The 10,752-nt window shown below is 51.9% G+C and overlaps 1 protein-coding gene across 6 annotated transcripts in view; it reads left to right on the top strand.

Annotated features, from left to right (window-relative positions):
• The first annotated feature begins 3,367 nt into the window (after positions 1 to 3,367).
• LOC138569611 (sodium channel protein type 5 subunit alpha-like) overlaps positions 3,368 to 10,752 on the top strand; it is a 1,199,462-nt gene continuing 1,192,077 nt past the window's right edge. For 5 of the 6 annotated variants that reach the window (XM_069647737.1, XM_069647740.1, XM_069647739.1 and 2 more), the window contains exon 1: positions 3,368 to 3,992. The gene's annotated coding sequence lies outside the window, so the exon portion shown is untranslated. The remainder of the gene's footprint in view (positions 3,993 to 10,752) is intronic. The other variant, XM_069647738.1, reaches the window with a different exon arrangement.

The following is a 10,752-nucleotide window of genomic DNA, read 5'->3' as shown; positions in this document are numbered from 1 at the left end:
CTGCTGCTGCTACGCACCTCCGCGTTGGCAGGGGGAGGGTTGTACTGGGTCTAGTCCGTGGGCCGCCTCTCGTTCTCCGCTGTCTCTCCTCTCGAGGTCCCTCGTTGCACTGCTGGGTCTCCGTCGTTGCTGCTCACTTCCGTGTCGGTCGGGAGAGGCTCTTCTGCGGTCCGGCCTATGGATCGCTCTTCGCTCTCCGTTTCTTCTCGTTGTGGGATCCCTCGTTGCCCTGCTGCTGCTCACCTCCGCTTCGACGCGAGGGAATCTGCCTCGGTTCAGTCTGTAGGCCGCTTTCGATCCGTTCTGCCTCGCCTTCCGGGTTCTCCGGTTGTTCTGCTGGGCCTCCGCCGCTTCTACACTCCTCCGCGTCAGGGGAGGGCTCTCTTGGTCCGGTCCACGGGTCGTCTCCCAGTCTCCGCCGCCTCGTCTCTCGGGGTCCCGCGTCGCTCTGCTGGCTCTCCGCCGTTGACGCTCACCTCCGCTCTTCTGGGGCTCGGTCTGTGGGTCGCCCCTCGCCTCCGCTGCCTCACCGCTCAGGTTCTTTCGTTGTTCCGCTAGGCCCCCGCTGCCGCTGCTCGTCTCCGCATCGGCTGGGGAAAGCTGTTCTCCAGCTCCGGTCCGTGGGCCGCTTCCTGTTCTTGAGCCGCGCCGTCTTCACCTTCTCCGGGTCGGTGTCGCGCGGCTATCTCTGCAGTTGGCGTCTCGGATTTCTGCCACTCTGGTGGTATTTCGGTCCTGCCTGCGCTGGATGTTAATCAGCTATCTCGCCCGGTTCTACTCCTTCCCTTCGGCCTTCTTCGTGTGTTGAGACGCGGGTCTCTTTTTCAGCGCTGCGCGCCCGCCATTTTGTTGGTGGTGCCGTGCGTCTCTGTCTCTTCTCGTTTTCGCTCTTCTGACCTCCGTTTTTCGTCGGGTCTTCTCCCGTGTGTGCCTTGGGTCTTCCGACGCCTTTCCCTGGCGTTTGTTTGGGTTTTTTTTTTCCTAATATACGCCTTTCTCAGGATCTTTGGTCGGATCTGGTGGGAGCCTCTCGGAGTCTGCTCACTCTCGCATGGCCGCCAAGCCACGCCCCCTGCCTGCTTCACCTTTATGAATGGGATCACTTCTGGGGTATGGGGCCCAGTAGAAGTTTATTAACCATTTCATCGCATATCCCCTTGTCTGAAAGATTAGCACAGTTGACTTTCCTGACAATTACATGTCATTACAGCACTTCAATAACCCAGAATTATTTAACACCATGTGCATTATTATTGTGGTTGCTATCATTGGTTGCTATTGTTGTTGTATGACGGGAGACTAGTTGAGGACTGCAGTATGATTTTGTAATTCAGGCCTACACGAATTATGCACGAGAAAATGTACAACATACCTCGTGGACTGGCGAGGAGCGCCGAGAAAGGCCCGCTGCCTGCCCGCGCTATACCCGTGACCACCCGATAGCCTGCCGCCCTGTAAAGCTCCATCAGACATTTCTATGGGAGCCTGTGCACGGTGCCAGCTATGTGCCGGGCAGCCTATAAATAGAGGGCCGAGGCTGTGGCGTGCCCTCCATCCCACGCATGCGAAGGTTGTGTGCTACAGATTCCAGCGCTGTCCAAGGTCCTGAAAGTTCAGCGGAGAATTTGAGTAAAATGCCAGAGCTCGCGGCCCCGTGTAATCGGAGCCGTCGGCGCTCTGCTTGCCCTGTGCAAGGCGCGTTACCTTATGAAATCGAGGGCACTATGTGGGATTGGCGATAATGGGGTTGCGGCGAGGAGAGTTCGAGAGTGAGGCCAGCTGAGTACTCTGCTCTGGCTGCCAGCCCGTGTGGCTGTGTTGCGTTGCACACGCCGTGTGTTATTATGTCCTAACTCTTCTGTGCTCTGATGGCTATTAAAATGAGGAAAGGCAGAGAGAGCCCTGTCCGGCTTCACGCGTGTAACTTGACTTGCAGTTGCACTGAATTCGGAAAAGTGTGCCTTCGCCGACTGAGCTATCTTACGCTCGATGTTTGCCGTTTTGATGCAGCGTCAATCGAGTCCATGTTGTGTACATTTTGTCTCCGAGGGCGCCAACGTCCGCATTCGGTTGCGTGAGTTGCCCGTTTTGGATGTCGCTTCATGCGTGTGTGTATCCGCCTTCTAGGCGCTCCTGGTGTTGCCTTAGGGGTCTCGAGGCGCATGGAGAGAAAAGGTCCGATTCATAACGCGTTTTTTTCCGTGGGTGCATCCCATCGAAACCCCCCTTTGTGGGTGGAGCAGGCTCAAAGAGTTTGGACCAAGATGGCACATTTTGCTCAAAGAGGAGGAAGCTGAGATTAGAAGCCCTCTCTCGCTCTGGGCCCTATTGGGCCACTGACCGCAACTTCTCCCAATGTGCCCCACAAATGTCCAAATATTCACACACGCACACACACGCTCGTGGCGGCCGGCAGTTCAGTGTTGTGATCGGAGACCCGCTGCTCTTTTCAAATGCATCCCACAGAGGGCGCATTTGCCAGCCTGTGGTGGGACATATGGGAGGGTTGTCTGTGCACTCCGGGTGGGTGGTGGGAGGGAGGGGCTTCAGGGCCTGCTTTGCTGCAGCTGTGCTAAATAAAATTCCAATGGCCCCCTGCCTCCTCCCTCCCATTGCTCCTTTAACTATCCACACCCAGCGCATAGCAGCAACAAAACAAGCAAAGAAAACAAGCAGAGCCGGCAGCGAACAAGGGCCGGGCATTCCCAGGGAGTCGTCAAAGCTCTAGGGGGAGGCGGCCAGTGATTGGGACTTGAATCACGGCTAATGCTGGCATGCCGTGTGATCTGGTGCGACTCCGTCAATCAGTTTGTGAAAACATTGCATATTGGTAACAGCTGCTATTTTACAGGGCTTGCGGACATTATTAGTATAAGTACAGTAATAGCAGTGACACAAATAAATATGTATTGATTTTATGCAGTGTGAAGACATGCCACCGTTTAGGAGTTGTAATAATAATGACGCAATAATAATAATGAAAAATAATAACAATAATATATATCCATTCAAATATAAAGCTAAAAATAAAGATGCTAGCGAATACGTATTTTAAAATCATCATCGTAATTGGGGATCTTGACAAAATGGGGTTCCCGCATACCAATATCTATTTGACTCCTCCCCGCTTCCAAAATGTAACAGGAGCCAGGGTGGTCGCCCCCACCCTGCCACCCGTGCCCCGCTTGTGAGGGGAAGCGATTAGCCGTCGAATATGACATGTTGGGAAGGAGACGTGTTTGGCGCTTGGCCGCTAGGGGGCCCTGTGGCTCCAGGCTTTTGACCACCAGGCCCCTGTGGTAGGAGGCGCTCTCAGCCAGGGAGTGGCTGCGAGCAGAATTTTCTAGCCTCGCAAACAGTGCTCCCGCACACAGTGGATGTCAGGGGGAAGTGAGAGCGCCGAGGACGGAGCTGTCACCTGGCTGCCCTCCACAGGTGGAAGCGAGTGCTGGTCGCGCACCGGAGCCCCCTCTTCTCTCGCCACTCCACTGAAGTCCCTGTGCACAAAGTTTGGATGCCAAGAGTTGTGCCATCTCAGCCAGGGGGAGAGCCACTCGGAGTGTGTCTCTGCCTAGGATGTCTCCCTCTTGTACCTGGCTAGGTCGCCAGGAGGGGAGCCCTGGGCCCCTGCTGCGAATGTGACCCTCGCCCACGGGAAGGGACGGACCTGTACAGGGGAAGTTGCCCGGCCAGGGGATAACTCACCGGAGAAGCTACTCCGCCTTTCAGCCGGAGTCGGATTCGCGGCCTGGAGGTGAGGAGTTTACCGTGTTCGTGACTTACCTGCACCGACGGCCGGACTCGCGCAGTGCTCCCTAGTCACGCGGGGGGCACTCCCCCCCCACAGAGCTTCGCCACTTGTAACCGAGTTCCCCCGTCCTGCCACGGACTCGGGGCTCTCAGTGGGACCCCACTTGCCTGGGACTTGGCCATGCTTCCGAAATGAGCAGGATGGCTGGAGAGCGGCGGCAGGGATGCGGACCCCGGCTCAGGTCAGACCCCTTTGACTTCCCTTGGCCCTCACTCCCGGCGGTGCTTCTTCAGTTCCGCTCGCAGAAGTTCCCGGGGTGTGCGCGAGGGGGGTGGGCTGCACGGGGAGGGAGCTGCCGGGAGAGCTGCGCTCATCCCCGCCTGGACCACACCTGCTCTTCCGCGCCCCAGGGCAGATGCTGCGACGCCGAGGCTCACCTGCGAGACTGGCGCGGCGCCTGCCAGGGAGGCAGGTGGGATGCAGGGCCGGTGTGGGCGGGGGGGCTTCATCCAGTTGCAGAGTGCGGGCAGGGGTTACAGAGGTAACGCGGAAGGGTCTTGGAAGGATGTGAACAATTAGGGGGGCACAGGCCTGATTCACACATCGTTTTTCAATGAGATCCATTGCACAACGCTTTGTGGATCAGGCCCACGGAGCGCAGGAGGTTGTGGATCGGATCCATTGAATTGTAAAGTGGGGTTCGGGGGTATTGCTCATAGAGTTTCCGGAAAGTTGGAGGTGTAATTCGTAGAGCTATAGAGGGGCACGGGGGGCGTCAAGGGGTTATAGGGGAGTGAGGGTCATGGTGGAGGGGTCCGTTAGGGTGGGAGACGTGCGGTTAGACTATGCAATTGGGGGTGTCGAGAGTCATACCAGGGGGTCGGGGTGGCAGCCATGTAGTGTGAGCAGGGTGGGGGCCATTTGCGGGCTCAGAGGATTATGGGTTCGATCCATTGAGTGAATGTTGGGGGTTGAGGGGCTGGTGTGGGTGGGGGTATCCGGGATTTCCTAGAGTGGGGGGGGGGGGTCGAACGTATCAAGCTAGAAAAGAGCCGAGAGGAATTTAAAGAGTGAGGGGGGGGGGTCATTGGCATATAGACCTTTATGGTTAAGTTTGGGATCAGTGGAGACATATTGGGGAAGGGGGTTCTTAGAATTGCACAAGGGAGTTCGTGGGGATTTACAGAGTTACATATTGTGGGGAGCAATATTCAGAGAACAGGGCTGGGGGGTCATAAAGTTAAGCAAGGGAGGGCACAGGCGGTTTCATCGAGTCACACATAGGATTCGCTGAATTTCTTATAGTCAGAGGGGGGGGGGGGTCCAGGTGTCGACTACACGTGACGCAGGGGTGTTCCTGGAGTTGCCTAGTCTTAGGGGGGATAAAGTGCAGCGGGGAGAGGGGGGGGGGCAGTGTTTTCCATACAGCACAGTGCCCTCGGTGAGTTTCACAGAGTCAGAGACGGGGTGAGGGGTTGGGGGGGCAATGATTTTAGTAGAGTCAACGGAGGGCGCGAGCAGGTAGTGCCATGGAGCTACAGAGGGTGTGTGTGCCGATTTGCACACAAGTAGCGAGTGGGATTCGAGAAGAGGAATACCCCTAAACATGGAGGGGGGCGGTAGAGGAGTTCCATTGATTTGGAGGCGTCGGGGAGTTCCATACAGTTATGAGGCGCAGACAGAAGCGGCATTCTTAGAGGCGGTGTATTCATGAAGTTGGGTTACAAAGGGTTAGGGGTCCGAGTGCATTCGTACAGGTGGAGGGGGGCTTGGGGGGTTGGCAATCAGGTTGGTGGTCAGCAATGCATGCTTCCATGAGCGCTCTGGACGGTCTTGCTGGGTGCAGGGAGGCAGCTTCGCGCAGCTGCGCCCCGTCACCGGCCCCGGACGTGAGCCGGCTGGGCGGTAAATCACAGAGCCGGACTCCGCGCGCCGAGCGGAGGCCCCGGGGGCAGAGGCGCGGTATCAGGGCGGCTAATGAGCGGAGCTGTCACCGCCCGCTCTTATCAGATTCTCGCCACTGCTGCCGCGTAAAGCACGCAGGGCGGCGCAGGCAGGGGACCGGTGGGGCACACACATCACAGGTGTCAGACGCGATACAAAGAGTAGCGGAGATGATTCAAGGTGCAGAGGAAAAAAACAGAGATTGTGGGGTATTTAGCGATCAGGATATAGGTTAGGTAATAGCTCTACAGACTGTCTCTACATATAGGCAGAAAAATAACCTACGACAGTGCATGCTCTACACCCATGCGCGCAGGCGCTGCGACTGTGCTCGCGTATGAGCTGTTACACGTGTTATTTACTTTTTAGACTAATCGCATTATCCATTCCTTACAACAGCATTTCTGATCGTATTTCTCACAGAGAGAGAGAGCGAGAGAGAGAGGGTAACAGAATTAACATGAACGGAACCATCTCGCTTTGCAACGTGAATACCCCGAAACAAAGTGGAAAATGCTTAGTAGCTATGCCCCTCTGAGCAAAAGAGACGTGTGAAACAAACCACGAATGGCAACTTCACATATATGCACCCGACAGCCAAGCAAACCGTGCACTTTTTTCTGTATAGCACCTTTTAGTGCTGACCCGTTTCCAAGCGCTTCTAAATGTGGTGATCTCGGAAACTTAGGGAGGCTGCGGAGTGTTTTTCCCGAAGATGACACGTGTGTGTGTGCACGCGATGAAGCCGGGATCTGAACGCAGGCACTCTGGTCCCAACGCCGCGATGTAGGCCACCCCTCTGAAGTTAGTGCCTTGAGAGGTGGCGCACGAGTGGGCAGGGGGTGGTGGTGGCGCTCGGCGGTTCCTTTAATTCCACTGTGGCGCAGCCAGATAGCGTGCCACAATGGGCCAGGAGCCGGCCTCCCCCCTTCGCAGGCCGGCTTTCTGGCAGGAGATAAGGCTGGGGGATGGATTAATAACAAGGCCTGTTGGATATCAGCCCAGACCATACGGGCTTAGCGAGATCCCGCGGGAGCCGGAGCCCGGCTCTGTCACCGAGCTGCGGCGGAGGTGGCCGAGGGCCCGGCCGGCCCAGCGCGCAGCCACAGGTGACGGGGGAGGCGCGGGCGGGGACCCCTGCTAAACAATTCTGCCCCGCCTTGACCCGGCAGATAGGGCACTCTACTTTATGCAAGATTCTGATACATTTCATCGTTTTTATTGTAGTGTGTTATAGTTACACATTTAACTTTACCCACGTAAAACATCAGTTCATCACAAGCCTACAAACATACAATAATACAATAACGCACCTATATCTGCACTGAAATCATAATTATAAATAAAAAAAATAATACTGCACACATAGATCAAGTACATCCTCAGATGGACATTAATTTGGCCTCTGCAATTTTCCAAACTTGTGTTATTGCCATCGTCACGCATCTCAGCCGGAGATGCGTCACGCATCTCGCCTGTAATGACATTTACACCATCTACATGGACGCATGACACTACATGACATTGGAACAAGGCGAGCAGTTTCCACCTGGTCTGTCGTGTGACACATTCTACACATCCATTTTTCCCGGGGTACGCCTTCCGAGGCTCCCGTATTCTCTAGGACTCTCAGTTTAGTTAATCTAATTAACATAAACATCCTTTAAAGGCCATCTTTGTTGTACAACACAGTTTACAGGCCACCAAATTTGGCAAATAGTGACCCCGACGTTGAGTGTTTGATGAACAGAGCATTCTTAATTACACGCTGGTGGACACCCCTAGTATGCAGAAAGAGTGGGTGCAGTGCAACGGGGTATTTCAAGGATGGGGGTGACTCAGCCTTTCATCCTTCTGAGGGGACAACATGAGTACTAATTACTGCGCCGACAAGTTGTAGATCAGGACATGGTTTTCCTAAACGAGGCTGTGCAAATTCGCCAGAGGTGCTGTGTGTGGGGGGAGGGCAGAGAGCGGAGGGGTGTTGGGCAGAGTACACGCGGGTACGTGCTTCCTGTTGCGGCGGGGAGGGGGGGTCTGGGGGAAGAGTATATACTGTTAAAGGGTTCTCTAATTCTTTCACCTCCACCGGCCTCCAGTCGGGGAGTGAGGCGACTTGTGTAGCGCAAAAGCTATCTTACTTCTAGGCACTTCAGTGGTTGTTGGTGGACATGGAGGGCTCTCTGTGATGCAGAAACCCAACGAAGAATGACCAAGACCCCTCTGATTTTCTGTGGCTCTGAAGTTAGAATAAGCGACATTTGCAGCTGACTTGATAAGATGGAGGGGGACCTCAGAAGACCAGTGTTCGGCCTGCCTCCATTAGGCCTCATTTACTAAAGTGTTTTACAATGGGGAAATCCCATAGAAAAAATGCTCGCAAATCAGGTCGTCTATATTAGTTCGGAGCTAGGCTTCGCCTAATTATGCACTCTAGTCAAAATATGGAAAACTTCAATCTCATTGAAAACTTTAGAGGCGAAACCTAGAGACCTGTAATGTATTCTTAAGAAAAGGGATGGCGCTAGGAGGCCAGGGCCCTTTCTTGAACCGTCTAAAGACGATGGCACTTGAGATTCCAGACAGTGCTTGTCCATGTGCTGCTTTGGGGGGAAACCTAAAAGAAAGCAAACGAGTGGGGTTGGTTTACCCTGTTGAGATCCTCGCGGAATAAGGATGGGCCCGGGAATATGTCGTTTATTCCGCGATATATTGGGCACTGCAGCAGAATATTCACGTCTTTCCGGATCGCGATTGGAGGGGACTTGTGGTAAGCTGATGGGACGCGGCACGCTATGAGTCGCACAGACCACGTTTAAGCTACACTTGTCGAATCTGCAAGGAGACAGGGCTGACCGAAAGACTCAGGCATATTGTTCTTGAATGTGAGGGAAAAAAAGAATGTCCAAGGCTTTTATTTTGGGAGATTTGTGAACAAATGTGACTTTTTGGAGCCCAAGGCCTGAGCGTTTTCCAGTGGGATTGCGCCATTATAAAGCGCTTCTGTGAATCAGGCCCTGAGATTTTCTGGCAATGAGGTGAACGGGACTTCAGTGAGTTTCATCTTCGCCTTCACTAAGTATTGGAAGCAGGTGGGCAGAGGGCCATACGTGATTACGATCTGGGACTCTTTAGACACACGCTTAATGATGGCATGTTGACATGGCTCTTTTTCATTGTTTGAGTATAAGTGAATTTTTCTGCGTATAACAAGAGAGTTTACTATATTATTCATTACATGTGAAATGTGCTGTGTAAACCCGAACCCATTATTAATGAAAACATGTATGCACTTCAAGGCTGAGCATGATGTTGGATTTGTAGATGGCACCTCCTGCTGGAGTCCAGTCTGTTTGTGTAAATGCTCCCAATTGCCAGACATATTGTAAGGCGGCAGAGATAGCGAGGGAGGAAGGGATTTGACCAGGATCACACAAATAGTGGCCAATGGGAGAGGCGAGAATGATTAAATATGTGTGTTGGGTGTAAAATAGAATCACTTGTCACTAGACCATATCTCCTCATGCGCCATCACTCATCAATTTCCTTGGTGAGGCTCTGCCACCTTCTTTTCGACAAATGGACCCCTATAGACGTATGGCTAACAGGCCATTCCTTAAACACAATTCCTAATTTTGAGCAATGCTGTTTTTCAGGAACAGGTGCTTGGAAATGACTGATTTCTTTACCCTTCCTGTGGGTTGGGCCCCTGTACTTTGAAAAAAGAAGGGTCAATCTCCACCCACATCATTCCTCTCGAAAGCGCTCCGAAGTTTCCAAAAGCTGACATACGTTGCTCTACAAAACTCATTAAATAAATACATTCATTAAAGTAGCAATAGCACTTATCTAGAGGGATACGGAGCTGCAGGACTCAGTCTTATAGAAATTACATAGTATTATGTTAATATTGACAAACAGCTATCTAGAAAATTATGCTTTTTATATTCATTTGCATCTTATAAAGTCATTAATATTACAATTGACAAACAATGACAAGTAAAGCAACCACAGCAGCAGTAATAATATTATTAATAACGATAATGTCCCAATTTTGAAAACACATTTTACCATAGTCACTGTTCCAGAAGAAGACATGGAAGTATAATATGCGAATGGTCACCATGTCCAGTGCAAAGCACACCTTTCACCATAGTCACTGTTGCATAAAAACACATGGAAGTATAACATGAGAATGGTCACCATGTCCAGTGCAAAGCACACCTTTCACCATAGTCTCTGTTCCAGAAGAAGACATGGAAGTATAATATGCAAATGGTCATCGTGTCCAATGCAAATCATACCTTTAACCATAGTCACTGTTCCAGAAAAACACATGGAAGTATAATATACGAATAGTCATCATGTCCAGTGCAAAGCATACTTTCACCATAGTCACTGCTGCATAAAAACAAATGGAAGTATAATATGCGAATGGTCATGATGTCCAGTGCAGAGCACAACTTTCACCATGGTCACTGTTCCTGAAAAACACATGGACGTATAATATGTGAATGGTGATCATGTCCAGTGCAAAGCATACCTTTCACCATAGTCACTGTTCCAGGAAAACACATGGAAGTATAATATGTGAATGGCGATCATGTCAAGTGCAAAGCACACCTTTAACCATAGTCACTGTTACAGAAAACCCATCGAAGCATATTATGCGAATGGTCATCATGTCCAGTGCAAAGCATACCTTTCACCATAGTCACTGTTCCAGAAAACACATGGAAGTATAATATGAGAATGGTCATCATGTCCAGTGCAAAGCACACCTTTCACCATAGTCACTGTTGCATAAAAACACATGGAAGTATAATATGCGAATGGTCATCATGTCCAGTGCAGAGCACACCTTTCACCATGGTCACTGTTCCAGAAAAACACACGGAAGTATAATATGCAAATGGTCATCATGTCCAGTGCAGAGCACACCTTTCACCACAGTCACTGTTCCAGAAAAACACATGGAAGTATAATATGCAAATGGTCATGACCAGTGCAAAGCACACCTTTCACCATCGTCACTGGTCCTGAAAAACACATGGAAG

Source organism: Ambystoma mexicanum, chromosome 2q (assembly GCF_040938575.1).
Source record: "Ambystoma mexicanum isolate Mex_15411 chromosome 2q, UKY_AmexF1_1, whole genome shotgun sequence".
Classification (NCBI taxonomy): Eukaryota; Metazoa; Chordata; class Amphibia; order Caudata; family Ambystomatidae; genus Ambystoma; species Ambystoma mexicanum.
This window is presented reverse-complemented; position numbering and strand designations above follow the sequence as displayed.